This window comes from Pyrus communis, chromosome 17, assembly GCF_041283825.1.
Source record: "Pyrus communis isolate YQ-2024b chromosome 17, ASM4128382v1, whole genome shotgun sequence".
NCBI classification, from domain to species: domain Eukaryota; kingdom Viridiplantae; phylum Streptophyta; class Magnoliopsida; order Rosales; family Rosaceae; genus Pyrus; species Pyrus communis.
The window spans coordinates 6113046-6128823 of record NC_142581.1 but is presented as its reverse complement, the minus strand read 5'-3'; the positions used below and the strand labels follow the sequence as shown (position 1 = coordinate 6128823).

The following is a 15778-nucleotide window of genomic DNA, read 5'->3' as shown; positions in this document are numbered from 1 at the left end:
TATAAATAGTCTTATTGAATGCTCCATCACAATGCTATGAATCCAACACAAAGTCAAAACATACTTTTGTTGTGACTTCAAGAGGAAGATATTTGCCAGATAATCGTCGGTGGTGTGTTTCTTCTCCTCTTGGTCGGTGCTGCCTTCAAAATTTGGGGCTTCTTTTTTGTTTAGGTCTTTATGTCATTTCACAAATAGGGTAAACTTGTTATTAAATTTTTTATTAAAAAAAGAGAATATTCCGCTAAACAGTAACGGCATACTTTTAAAAACTGATTGAATGAATTAAAAGTTTTCCCTTCCAACTTGTTAACTTAGCCTTAGCTTTATCTTCCAACGCCTAAAAATGATCCGAGACTTGCCACAAAAAGATTAGAACTCCTAAATAGACAATGGTACTTTACCTTCCTTGACTTTGTCTATAACCAGAATCATTCGTCTTAGTGCATGCTTGTTGATATTTTTAATTATCGTTTTCACTTGTTATTGACTTTGTCTATAACCAAAACCATTCCTCTTCGAAAAAAATTTCAAATAAACTTTCTGTTTGAAATATCCAGTACTCAAACTAAACGTCTCCTTAAGGCGCCGTATGATTTGGGTAATCAATATTAATCTATGACACTTGGCAATGATTCGTCAAATTTTTGTCAATTTTGTATTGATATGCAGTATCATCCAATCACAGTTTTTGTGCATATTAGTAAAACGAGCTAATGGCTTTTAAGTTTTTAACACCAAAAAATATTTGGAGCTTTGAGAGATTAAATATCAAATATCACATGACTTTTATATTAAATACAAGCTTTTTAGTCTAGGTACATACTGAACAATCGAACAAGAAACTAATTAAATGCCACCATGTTAGTGGCTAACAACCATCCAACATATATATGTGCGTGTTATGGTCCTTTAATGGGATCGATAATAACTGATAGGATTCGATTCTTTGCTCTTGTGTCCGGAGCTCCATGCCCATCACCATATTGGTATACGCATTGGGAAATCCGAGCAAGGTTTCTTGCTGCTTGTACAAATTGCTCTGTAAATGGAGAACCAGAAGCTCCATCTTTGTTCAGCTTCTTCCAACTGTTTTGAACCAAATTACTTATATATTCGCGAGCAAATTCCTCAGAAACATTCATACCGCCACGCGTCATGCATGAGATTGAGTTCGCAGTTTCTCCTCTCTGCACTTCTGCCTGCAATGTGACAACAAATTGATATACATACAGAATATTCAAGTGAAGATAAATTTGTGCATGCATAATGCATTAAGGTAAAAATTAAAAGAACATTAAGGGGTCTTTCGATATTTATTTCCCTTTCAAAATTTGGTTTGATTTTAATTTTCAATTTTTTATTATTTAAAAACCTAAAAGCTCTAAAGAGTAACCAAAGTACAATTTTTCAATCTTTTGTTTGAAAACAAAAAATTAAAATAGTCATTAAAAGGACTTTGAATTAAATGCATACTTCGAAAGTACTCAAATCATTGCAAAGCCGGAAAATAAGAGATGGCCAACGCAAGAGATTGTGGTGATTTTCTAAGCATTCAAGTGCTTGCTTTGTGATCTTTGGGGTGAGGAGAAAATATGTATGAACTAACACCACCACTCCTGAGGCTGATATCCATGCAGTGTCGATATATTCTTCAGATGTGGGTATGTGCTTGTTATAGAGCCACGTTGTCTCCTTAAGAAATGCTTTGCACAAATCAGCCCACTGTGATATATAGAATCATAAGATTGCAGTTAATTAATAGTGTAAAGTGAAGTTATAATTAATTGGAGAATAAAATGGTATTATTAATGTAGAAACAAAAAATTGACTACATTGCACACATTCTCTAGTACAATGGTTATGTTGTACGTCAAAACGGTGGTTAATTTTATATGCCTAAGAAACATTATTGATATATGATAATAAGAATGTAGTGTACGTACAGTTTTTGTGACATAAGGGAGGGCGTTTTCTCCTTGCTCCTTTAGAGTGTCGTAAACCATCTCATTCACTGTGTTATAAAGAGCTAGAAAACAAAGCCTCATGTAATCTGGGAGATTTTCTACAGCTTTGATATCCCATCTGAGTAGCATAAGTACGTAATGGAATGCCATAAGTAACTCTTAATTAAATGAATATTGAAGAGTGATTGTATATTGACTATGTCTTTTTAATTTCTAACCTTTCAACAGCAGAAGTAAAAAGCTCTAGTTCATCCAAAGTACCACAAACATCATAGACATCATCAATGGTGGTTACTAGAGCAGCCACTTTGGTCAACTCTTTCCTGACATGACTGTGTTGAGGTTCAAAGACGATTCCAACCGACCAAAAAAAGCACTCCATCAATCTGTCTCTGATGAAGCTCAACTTTTTTGCTAACCCCATATCCACCCACCACCTAATTGCAAAATTAATGAAGCAAAGTTACTATGTCATTAGTAGAAGTCTGATATCAAAATAGTTGAATGAGAATCAGAATTGATATAGTACAAGTAGTAGTAGAAATTTGTTGTATAAAATTGATGGAAAGGATGAGGCAAGGGTAGGTATGAAGTTGAATGATAAATGCATTTCTGTCCATTTATTTTTGATGCAATGATATATTTACACTAAAAGGTGGGAGATTAAATTAGTATTGAATTTGTCATTCACAACTGAAAGGGAATATCACTAGACGTAGTACTAAATGACTACATTTTTTCCATTTCTTAGTTACCACAAACTGATTAAGTTCATATTAATGCTTACACTCGTATGTATATAATAATAAAAATTATAAACACACCATTTTTGTCCTCCTACACACTTATTTTAATTGTGTTTGTTGTTTTTGTCCAATTAATTTCATCTGATGTATAAAAATAAAGAGGGTACCTTGTACTCCTCGTCCTGTGTTTGATTCTCTCTTCCCAAATATTACATGTAATACGTTGATGGGTATAACTTATACCTTGTACTCCTTATCCTGTGTTTGATTCTCTCTTCCCAAATATTACATGTATAAAAGGGAAAAAAATAGTTACCTTGATACTTCTTTAAGATCCCTTTGGAGTGTAGATTGCACCTTGTTAAAATCTCGCTTCGCAATTTCAAGTAGTACGTGATTTGCATCTGGCCTTTTACTGTATGCCTCAATGTACCATCTAGCTTCTAATCTTTGCATTCTATGGTGCAGTGGAAGTTCCAGTGCATGACTCACTTGTTCTGCTAGTCCTTTTGTAACATTGGCTCCACTGAGGTTCTTGAGATAAATGGTTGAGAATGCAAGGCCCTCATCCAAGAGGCTCTCTCCTTCAAAAGAAAAATATGAAGCTTCGTATAGACTAAGCATTCCCTTTACATCCTCGCAAAGCCATGCCTTGAAACTTCCATTACCATCCGTGAATCTACTAAATACATCTGAGTATCATATATACAAATTATTATATACATATCTAGTAAATAAAAGGGAGAAACTTTAATTTCCTAATTTGAAAATGCCTAGAAGTACATTTGAAAGTTCTATGTTTAATGTCTTAATTTGTAGGGCATTCGTAATTTTGTGTGTTTCAGAATCACCCTTCAACTGCTTGAGCAGCTCATTGCTAGTATTATCTTCAAGTTCATTTTAAAGCATTGTAACCTAAAAGTCACTCGTTCAAACATAGCATAAGTGGATTCATACAAGGTATAGTACTAATAACCAAGAGAAACCTACATCTCCAAAACTATTTGTAGATGCCTTGTTCCTTAATTCTCGCATATGTATATACTAGCTAGAATCCTACTAAATATAGTTTTGATGGAATTATACCGAATGAAAATATGTGGTATCAACTGTAAACGATAAGATGTAATGCTTTATATAGCAATATATTGACACTAAAGGGGTGAGAGAATAAATTGATTGCAGACCCTCAATTTTCGAATTACAAGTGGAGAGGAATACTACTAGATCGTAGTATTAAGTGGTAATAATAAAAAGTACTTTAGGTGTTTTTTGTTTATATTTATAGAAAACTAGAATTTAATCCTTAAATAAAATGAAATTTAAAAAATGTCTTATACAAGATTAAAAATTAATTTCAGTCCCTAGACCCTATTTAATGTCAACATATTAAATGTCTCTCTTTTTTATTTATAATTTTATACTGTTCATAAATTAAATTTTATGAAAATATTATAAATTTTAATTCTCATTATGGTAAGTATCTTATATAAGAAAATATTTTCGTAAAAATTCGGTACACATGTTTTTGCATATTTTCTTATGTGCGACTAATTCATTACAATATATTTAGGCACGAACATTTTGGTACAATAGGTTAGCATAATATGTTTAGGTATGAACATTTCAGTACACTAGTTTATTATAATATATTTAGGTACTGACATTTCGGTACACTAGTTTAGTATCATATATTTAGGTACAGAATTTTTCGATACACTTATGTTTTTGCATATTTTCTTATGTGCTACTAATTCACTACAACATATTCAGGTATAGACATTTCAGTACACTAATTTAGTAAAATATATTATAATACGAACGTTTAGGTACACTAACTAGAGGAAGTAAAATAAATATAATGAATTAAAATGTGTATAATAATAAATAATTTCAATTTTAATGTAATGACATTAAATAAGATATCTATTAAATATTAAAATAAAAAATATAATATAAATTTGAATTAAATACACATTAGAGGACTAAAATCATTATCCAATCTAACACCAGGTCTTTATTGAATTTTAATCTTATTCAAGGATTAAAGTTCAAAAACCCCATTTATTGAAGTTACGTTTTAGTACACAAATTAAATACTCTCCAGGATAAAACCCTACTCCATAATTTACATGAATTATGTGTAAGTTATCTATCCTCAGTAACAGTAACTAACAAAAAGTTGACGTATTATATAGCTTGGGAGATCTCAAACCCATATTGTCTAAGGAGCCTAAAGCTGAGAGCAGTGAAATGGAGACTTTGATATGTTCGTTGGCCATCAATGTTGTTCAATATTTTATAAAGGGCTCTTGTTATCTCCTCCTTAAAATGATATCCCAAACCTAACCGTTGGATGTCATCAATGAACTCAAGAGCATAGTCAGCATGTTGATATCATCATCATTGTAATCAATCATATGCTTCACTTTCTCCTCAAGAAACTTCCACCCATCCTTGTATGCTTTATCCTACAAAAGTAATTGAGTGTAAGTAATACGGCTTGATATAACTTTTGTCATACGTACTACATTTTCAAAGTCGATCTAGCGGTCTGTGACTAGTTAGGTTGATGCTATATCCTTTAACTACATGCATGTCCAATTCAATATGTATTGGCAAAATGCCTCAATTCAATTATTTTAAACTCATTCAACATAAAAGAAAATGTAACGTCATGAGGTTTATGATGTAAGACACCTTCTAAAGGCATGAACTTTTTTAGATCTTTTAAATAGTAAACAGAAAGTGCAAATGGACACATAAGAGAGAAAAAAATGCTGTCCTAATTAAAAATTGTACTCTCGAATCGATCAATCACCTGTAGGGGATTATGATCGGTCTTCAAGGACTGAACAAAATCGTAACTCCACATGCTTGGCTTGTAATTGGTAGACTGTCGACTTGTGAGGTGATCATGATGCGATATTTGGGAGCTTTGGGTCGTATTGTTTGTGGTCATTGAGCATTTGGCATGCCCAAATCTGATGGCGCAAGGGATTCGAAGAGCCACATTATTATGGAGCAAGGAGCAATGTGGCAACAAGAAGCAATGTTGGAGCAACATTTGCATGCTTAATTTGGTATTGCAGCAAGCTGAAGCTACTAGAACAATTAATGGTTGTGAATTTGCTACCAATAGATGGCGGTTGAGCCACATATATAGGAAGGGATGGATATTGACATATACTAGATATTTTTCAACGGAGGTAGATTGGTAAAGTTTAAGCCAATTATATGTTTTGTCTATATTTGCAGAATAATTTTTAAGGCATGAATACACTGTTATGTGAAATTTCTGTGAATATAATTAAACTCACACGTCTTTATTTCATTATTATAAGACGTTGTCAGTGTACTGTGCTATAGTTCTTTTTTACTTGCATTACTTCTTGCACTGTAAATTATCTTCACGCTTGAATGATAGCCGACCAAAGGTGTGGATATCCTAGAAAACAACGAAAAATATCTGCATTGTTGTTATATGATAAAATGATTGTAGTGTATAGTGTATGTACAGTTTCTGATGAATCAGAATTGATATATAGTACTATTAGTAGCAGACATATGTGGTATAAAATTGATGGAAAGGATGAGGCAAGGGTAAGTGTCAATTGAATGATAAATATATTTCTGTCATTATTATTTTTATTACGTCAATTTACATTCATGCCCTTTCTTAGTTACCACAAACTGATTAAACTCAAATTAATGCTTATGCTCGTATGTATACAATAATGGAAATTACAAACACATCAAGAAAAAATTAGTATCCAGTCCTTAGTTACTAATGTTCATTGACTGAAACCTTATTAGTTTTCAAATTTTGATCAAAGTCCCTAGTATTAATTGTGACAGCCCGGTCCAGATTTTCGAACCGTAGGGGTGAAATGACGGTTTTGCCCCTAGTATGTTTGTTTCGTTGTGTGGTTGTTTTTGAGCTGGGTTTGGCTGGTTGTGGACCACACACACTTCCCCACACCCCCTCACCCTTTCCCTGTCCCGTGCCCTGTCCCTTTCCCTCTCTTTCTCTCCCATTTCCATTCCCACACGTACGGACACACCCAAAGACACACCAAACCTTCACAGATCGAGGAAACAAATTACATATTCGTGCTCGTGAGGTTCGTAGGAGTTCAACCATACCCATTTCAGGTAAGGATACCTTCGTTTTCACGTTGAACTCGGGATACCCCGATTTGGTCACTGTTCATGCACACGTTAATTCTTGTGTTTTTGGGAATTTCAAGCTTGTAGGAAGCTTGGTGAGGTCCTTAGGAGGCTCGGGGTGGTTCGTTTGAAGGTTTTGGATGTCGGGATCGTGAGTTACAAGGTAAGCCGGAGTTGGTGGTGTTTTCCCGGCGTGATTCCGTGTGTTTTAGCACTTGAAAGTGGTATGGATTTGTTCCTCTCGTTGTAAGCTTCATTTTGGTACCAGTTTTGTGAAATTTGGTTGAAAAACGAAGAAGTTACAAGGTTTTGAAAATTACCTGATTTTCCGGCACCGGCAACGGCACCGGAGCCTCGCCAGATAAGACGACGGAATATTCCGTCAGTTTGGACGGAATATTTCTAATGGCGTTAACGAAATCTGTTAAAGTTAACGGAATATTCCTGACGGCGTTAACTGACGCCGTCAGTGTGCCAGGCACGTGCCTTGGCTGGCGCGTGAGGGCGCGTGCGGCGGTGGAAAATTTTTCTAAAAATATAGGGATGTTCCTGAGGTTGAGTAGATCACGTTGGTGTATTCATACACCCCATTTGAGCATTGTATGAGAAGTTATTTTGTGATGTTGGTTATGTGCTTTAAAATTAACATTTTTATAGTTGTTTCGCATATAGGTGAGGCCTATCCCGAGGACGAGCGCGGTCACTCGAGGCAGGGGGGTTACGGCTCTTCTACATACCAGTGAGTGGGCTTTTGGTTTTCCGTATATACCTATATATTTATACTTTTCCCAGAAAGTGAAATGAAACATTTATTCGTTGATATGCCATGCTTATTGTTGCCATCTATTTACGCATTATTAGTTGCATATATATATATATATATATATATATGTATTGGTGCTGTGGACGCACAAGTAAGTGCCAGGTGAGTTATGATTTATGTTTATGTTCAGTAGTGATTTGAGATGCATAGAGAGCTCATAACCTGCACCCTCAGTGTTAGTATTCGAAATAAAAATATGAAACTTCGCACAGACTAATCATTCCTTTTACATCCTTGCAAAGCCATGCCTTGAAACTTCCATTACCATCTGCGAATCTACTAAATTCATTTGAGTTTCATATAAGTTATTATATGCATATCTAGTAAATAAGACGGAGAAACTTTAATGTCTTAATTTGAAAATGACTAGAAGTACATTTGAAATTTCTATGTTTAATGTCTTGATTTGTAGCGCATTCGTAATTTTGTCGTGCTTCAAAATCACTTTTCAACTGCTTGAGCAGTTCATTGCTAGTGTTCTCTTCAAGTGCATTTTATAGCATCAAGTCCACTTTCGTTGTAACTTAAAAGTCGCTGATTAAAACATAGCATAAGTGAGTTCATACATGGTATAGTACTAATAAGAAACACTGATGTTAGAGAAGCCTACATCTCCAACACTATTTCTAGATGCCTTGCCCCTTAGTTCCCACGTATGGCAATACTAGCTAGAAGCCAACTAAGTGTAGTTTTTATGCAATTATACCGAATGAAACTATATATGTGGTATCAACTGTAGACGATAAAATGTAATGTTTTATATAACGATATATTTATATTAAGGGGTGAGAGAATAAATTTGCAAACTATCCATTTTCACACTTACAAGTGGAGAGAATGCTACTAGATCGTAGTATTAAGTGGCAACAATAAAATGTACTATAGGTGTATTTTGTAGATTTAAGGTAGGTGTTAGTACACAAATCAAGTACTTTTTGGGTTAAAATCATATTCCATCATTGAGATGAGTTTAGTGTAAATTATCTATCGTTAGTAACCATAACTAACAAAAAGTTCACGTATATATACCTTGGGAGATCTCAAACACATATGTCTAAGGAGCATGAAGCTGATGCCATCTCCAACCGCAGGCTGGCTAGATGGCTCGTTTTAGCCATCTGGCCCTCCAAGATATTAATATTTTAATGAACTGTACAGGGTTATATTTGCCTCCATCTCCAACCGAGAGCCAAAAGGCCAAACATAATTTATTATTTAAATTTAATATTATTTAATGTTGTTTCATATTGTTTGATGTTGTTTAATGTTAATTAATTTAATTTAATGTTGTATAATGGCTTGGGAAGTTATAGGAAAAAAAAAATTAAAAAAATTTGTTTAAAAAAAAAAAAAAAAAGGCCTACCATTCTTGTCGGATATAATCAACAGGAATAAGTACAATGCTATCGGTTATATCCGACAGGAATAATGAAAATTCTGGCCAGCTTATGGCTGGCTGGCTGGCTCATTTGGCCCAGTCTGTTGGCCCTTTGGCCCTTTTTTGTCCAGTGGGGCCCATGAGCCATTTGACCTAACCCTCAATTGAAGACAGTTTTCTGGCTATTTTTAGCCCCTTCAGTTGGAGATGGTCTGAGAGCAGTGAGGGGAGACTCTGGTCTATTCCTTGGCCATCAGTGTTGTTCAATATTTTATAAAGAGCTCTTGTTATGTGCTCCTCAAAGTGATATCCCAAACTTAACCGTGGGATGTCATCAATGAACTCAAACATAGTCAACGTGTTGATATCATCATCATCGTAATCAATCATAAGCTTCACTTTCTCCTCCAAGAACTTCCACCCATCCTTGTATGCATTATCCAACAAAAGTCATTAAGTGTAAGTAATACAGCTTGATAAAACTTGTAGGGGATTATGAATTTATGACTAGTCTTCAAGGACTGCACAAAATCGTAACTCCACATGCTTGGCTTGTAATTGGCAGACTGCCGACTTTTGACGTGATCATGATGTGATATTAGGGAGCTTTGAGTACATTTGGCATGCCCAAATTTGTAGGCGCAAGGGATTCAAAGAGCCATATTATTATTTATCAAGGAGCAATGTGGCAACAAGAAGCAACGTTGGAGCAACATTTGCATATTTAATTTGGTATTGCAGCAAGCTGAAGCTACTAGAACAATCTTTTTTTTTTTGATCCAGCTACTAGAGCAATTAATGGTTGTGAATTTGGTATCAATGGATGGTGGTGGAGCCATATATATAGGAAGGGATGGATATTGATATGTACCAGATATTTTTCAACGGGGGTAGATTAATAAAGTTCGAGCCAACTATACTTTTTGTGTGTATTTGCATGTAGAATAGTTTTGTGGCACTTATTATGTGATGTCTTGTGATAATGAAACAATGACATGCGAATATAAACTCAAACAACTTTATTTTATTGTCATAAGATGTCGTCATGCCAGTGTACCGTGCTATACAGGTTCTTTTCTATTTGCATTGCTTTTTACTTCGATCAAGCTTATGCTTCTTGTTAGCATGTCCTAGTTGCTATGACTTCCTGAATCTCGTGACGTTCTATTGTAGTTTTTTGCAGGGCATGTAGGCTCGTTTGTCATCCAAGAAAAAGAGGTTGCATGCTTTTAACGATGAAAAATAAAAATGTGGGACAGCCACATGAAAAGAACGAAACACAAAATTATATGCATGTATTTGCAATCAGTCACTTTGGATATTGACGGGACTATTCAGTCCCTTGAACATCCAGGCTTGAAAGCTATCGATCCGGCATACGATTTGCCAGTTGATGTCGTAAATTAGGATTATATTCGACAGATAGAAGGCTTGTTTGCAACAGTCTGATTTGTATCTCGAGTTGCAACCCAAGCATACTGCACTGGCAGAAATTAAAGCATGAGCGTAGACAAACCTGTAGACATATTCATGGAAGAAGAAGCCATGTCAATCTCCAAAGACGACCTTCTCTCTTGCAAAACCACAATACTCAGCCAAACATACAATAGGTAATTGGTACGATGGTGAGAGTTGTTTTGTGAGAGCAGTGTTTTATGTTGAAAGCAAATACACGGATTGCCCTATATTACAATCCTATAAGGAATGCAAAACCATAATCCTTATACAACTATGAGTTCTAAACCGAGCAATCTCAGAGTTTCAGTCCCAAAACAATTGAACAACTCCAACAATCATATTAAGACTTCTTCATACCAAGTTGAAACACTTAGAGATTATAACAAGGCTGCAAGAATCACGCTCATACTCTAACTTATTCATTGTTTAAATGTATTCGTTGTATTCATTTGATTTATGTAATTCGACAATAAAAAATAAAGATGAGTGTATATGATACTAAAATAGTATGAAAATCAGCTTCCTATAATGAAACCATAATTGTAGATTTTTCGCATACTTAGGTAATAGGATTGGATTAGATTGAAATGGATTTACCTTGGATTGAAAAAAGATAAGTCCATTTCATTGGTGCCGGTGTTGTTTAGGTCCTGTTCCGGGGTCTCGGGTCTTAGGATGGTGTCACAAGGTCGGAATAGTAGAGAACTAGAACAGATTATGGTGTGTCACTGCTCGAGAGTCCAATTGCACGAAAAAACTAAATTTTTATTATAAAGAATAATCTACACTAAAAAGAAGAGAGAGTGTTAGGATCCGAAACCAAATGTATCTTACTTATTTTAAGTTCTAAGCATGAAATTAGATTAAACTAGGGCATCATTTTAGTCAAGAAATGGCAATCAACAAGAGCCAAATCTCTTAAATTGCATCTAGAGGGTGTTTTTCCACTTTCAATTTGCAAAACAAACATGAGGGGAGAGAGAGAGAGAGAGAGAGAGATCTAAAATGTTTGTTTTGCATGTGAGTCTTGCGTGACAAGATTCAAGATTTTGAGCATCAAATTTTACAACAAACACTGTGTATGTTTTGTATAAAAATATTGTGGACCAAAAAATAATCGAGAAAAATATGGAGGTAACACGTGGATTTTAGGGTAAAAAGAAAAAATTACTCTCGAGGCACACCGAAGCTTCTACGGGCGAGCAGCGGAAAATCATCACTCAATCAAGGTCAAAAGTGATCAAAATAGGTATTTATTCAAAACTATTTCATTCATCCTCATCAAATCCTCCCCACAAGGTAACTCCCATATTATTTCTTTCAAATTATATTAATTGGCTAATTAATTTATTTATTACTCAATTAATTTATTAATTAGCTAATTGATTGTAATTAACACCAAAAAATACTCATATGGCCCGTCCCCATTCTCCTAATAGGGTCGGCCATACCCCTATAAATACCACTTCGTTTTCTCCAAAAACCTAAGTTGAATCCTCTTGCAAAATTCTCTAAATTCTCCAAACACTTTTCCCTCAAAATTCTAACTTTGGCATCGGAGGTTCTCTAGCCAAAGCACCCCTCCCAACAAATTCATCATGGGCACGTGAGGCTCTTGGCCTTGACCTAAGGTGTTAATTGTTTTTGCAGGTGCATTTTCATCCAAGAACAAAAAAGAAGAAATTTGAATCCACAAATTGCTTCTTTCATTGAGAATCTTGATCAAACGCTCGTAAATGACTCTCACATTTAAGGTTTTTTGTTTTCTTGTTCATTTGTAGATTTTTCGTACGTTCTTATTCTTGGAATTTTTATTTTTACAAAATTCTTTGATAAAACGTAATACAATGGCAAGAGATTCGGAAACCTCGACGAACGGAAATTCCAACGTTCAAAAATTAGGACCACTATGATTTACAAGGCTCAACACAACGATGAGTGGAGCGGCATCACCCCCATGTGGCACCACCGTGGCAACCACCATGGTGGCCACCCTCAGCAAAACCCACAGCCCAAACTGTGCCACTTCAACCTTCAAGGGCCCAAGCCCTAGCCGAGCCGACCAGAGTCGCCCAAACCTAACACGTTGCCAAACTGAGCCCTAGCCTTGCACTTATGTACGCCACATGCCTAACAGCCCACTTCCGTAGCCCAGCCTGCCCTCGTGGCCTTCCAAATTTTTGGGCCTACGATTGAACTAGGGGCATTTTTACCACATTTCTTCGCATATTTAACATTCCTTAATTCTCGCGCTCGGAGTCTACCATACTTCTACTGCTCAAGGAGATGCATACCTTCCAAGCTCTTCCAATCCAAATGGCGAACAACACTTGTCTCGACAAGTCATAGAGTTGACAAGCGTCTTTGCACAGTAGACGACCTTGGTGAATCAGCTCTTGCAACGCACCAAGATCCAACGTGCCCCAGACGATGTGTCTTGAAGTAGGACAAGGGCAGACGATGAGCCTCTCGACCAACATCCTGACAAGCAGCCACTCAACCAATCACAAATCGAAGGTTCAGGAAACGTACACTCTCGATTGGGCCTCAGAGATAGCGTATACTTTCATCTTAGTGCACGGAAGAAGATGCACTCTAGACTAGGCCCACGGACGAGCATACAATCACGGTTGGGGCCACACTCTAATAGTCAACATAAGCAACCTTCTAGGTTAAGTGTTCATTCGCGGCTAGGCCCATAAAGAGCATCCTTCACCTCACATCGGAGTAGGCAGCATGAAGGACGGAGAGAAGCAGTTACTTAGTCAGGCTTAAGCTCTACCAACAGCCTGCGAAATTCCATCGCCTGCTAAGAACGGACCATATGCACCACAGCTGCGGTATAGACGAGCTAAGGGCGTAGAAGAGTAGCCTAGACCAGCAGGTAGGGCTGGGTTCGGTTTTTTTCGGTTCGGTTTTTTCTCAAAACCGAAACCGAACCGAAATTTCGGTTCGGTTCGGTTCGGTTCAAATTTTTTTCGGTTTTTTTCGGTTCGGTTTTTTTTTCGGTTCGGTTTCGGTTTTTTTTCGGTTTTTTTTTTTTTTTTTTTTTTTTTTCTTTCTCCCTCCAAAATTATTAAAAAAAAAAAAGGAAATATAAAAGTTCACATTCATATTAATAGGCTAGGCGGAATGAAAAATAAGGAGGAGGAGGGTTAGGGTTGTTTTGTTAAAAAGATTAAAAAATTAAAAAAAATCTCACAAATCCTGGAGGCATGAGGGTTCGAACCCATGCCTCCATGCTTGTAAAGTTTCACTGAAACCAACTTGGCAACAGGTTCTGTTTTGTTATGATTGTATGACTAAACTATTTATAAATATTCAAAAAAATTATATATATATATATATATCGGTTCGGTTCGGTTCGGTTCGGTTTCCGAGCCTCAAAAACCGAAACCGAACCGGTCAGATTCGGTTCGGTTCGGTTTGACAATTTCGGTTCGGTTTTTTTTTCGGTTCGGTTTTTTTCGGTCTCGGTCCGGTTCGGTTTTCGGTTTTTTTCGGTTTTCGGTTTTTTGAACCCACCCCTACCAGCAGGTCAAGACCGAAGGCAGCCAAGAGCTTCGCTACCCTAACAAAGGCAAATTCAGGAAGAGATTATCTGCCTTTGTCCTACTTCAGGACACCTCGACCAACATCCTGACAAGCAGCCACTCGACCAACCATAAATCAAGCGTTCGAGTAACGTACACTTTCGATTGGGCCCCAGAGATAGCGTATACTTTTATCTTAGTGCACGGAGGAAGGTGCACTCTAAACTAGGCCCACGAACAAGCATACAATCACGGTTGGGGCCACACTCTGATAGTCAACATGAGCAACCTTCTAGGTTAAGTGTTTATTCGCGGCTAGGCCCATAAAGAGCATCTTCTACCTCACATCAGAGTAAACAGCACGAAGGACGGAGAAAAGTAGTCACTTAGTCCTACTCAAGCTCCATTAGCAACCTGCGAAGAATTTCATCGCCTGCTAAGAACGGACCATATGCATCGCAGCTGCGGCATAGACGAGCCGAGGGCGTAGAAGAGTAGCTTAGACCAGCAAGTCAAGACCGAAGGCAGCCGAGAGCTTCACTACCCTAACAAAGGCAAATTCAGGAAGAGGTAGAGAGACTCTTAAACAAGCGATTGCATGATTTCCAACACAAGGAAGTGGCCGATGAATCACTATGACAAGACATGACCAACATGAACATATCACCCTTTATAGATGAGATAGTGTAGGCAAAGCCTCCACGCAAGTTTAGCATGCCACATTTCACATCTTTCAAAGGAGATGGAGATCCAAAGAGGCACTTAAAGCACTACCAAAGCACAATGGTCATTTACCAGAACAACGATGCTCTTATGTGCAAGATATTCGCCCCCATTTTGCAAGGTGAGGCACAAGATTGGTTCCACACCTTGCCGCCACGATCCATCTGGAGTTTTGATGATCTTTCTTTGGTTTTCACCAAAGAATATTCATCATTCCGCTCGATCAAGAAAAAGTCCAACCATTTGTTCAATGAGAAGAAAAATCTAAATGAGTCACGAAGCGTAAAGAGGTTCAAAGTAGAGAAGGCAAAGATAGTCAGATGAGACGACTCGATAGCAAGTGCAGCCTTCCAAAAATGACTCCCAGTAGATCACCCACTGTACGGAGAATTGATCATGAAAGAAGATTTAACTCTGGCAAACTCTTTCACTGTGGCAGAGAAGTATGCATTTTAGGACGAAGCTCAATGAGCAGACAAGGCGCTCGAGCAGCCTATAAAAAAGTCTGCAGTGGTTCAAAAGAAGGAGGACAAGAAGTAGTACAACAAAAGCAGGCAGGAGGCTAAGTGTAGAGACTGACCCAAGACCAAGAACTACTTTAAGTTCTTAATCCCGATTTACCAAATCCTTCGCAACATCAAGAATGAGCCATAGTTCAAACTGCTAAAACAATTAAATGGAGATACTTCCAAAATAGATCACACCAAATACTGCGTATTCTACCGAGGTCCCGATCATAAAACCGATAACTACTATACTTGGAAGAAATACCTGGAGAAGCTCGTGAAAGAAAGCAAGGTCGACAAATACTTGGACAAGCCAGCAACGCAGCCTAAAAAGAATGCAGATGACGACAAATAGTCGTCAACCAAGACGATTTGAACTAATGGCATCTTCGCCCAATCCGAGTATTTGGGGGCCATCAACAACTCCAAAAAGAGGAAGATCGAGTAGGCTTTACTAGTCTCATAGGTCCAAAC

The 15778-nt window shown here is 36.9% G+C and overlaps 1 pseudogene across 1 annotated transcript; it reads right to left on the bottom strand.

The window, feature by feature from the left end:
* Positions 1-764: 764 nt before the first annotated feature.
* LOC137709492 (tricyclene synthase EBOS, chloroplastic-like) lies at positions 765-6173 on the bottom strand (annotated as a pseudogene). The gene is made up of 7 exons (XR_015958753.1): positions 5535-6173; positions 4920-5184; positions 3030-3413; positions 2186-2404; positions 1947-2085; positions 1477-1725; positions 765-1202 (listed from the first exon to the last, which is right to left on the bottom strand). The product of XR_015958753.1 is annotated as a tricyclene synthase EBOS, chloroplastic-like (transcript).
* Between the last annotated feature and the right edge of the window lie 9605 nt (positions 6174-15778).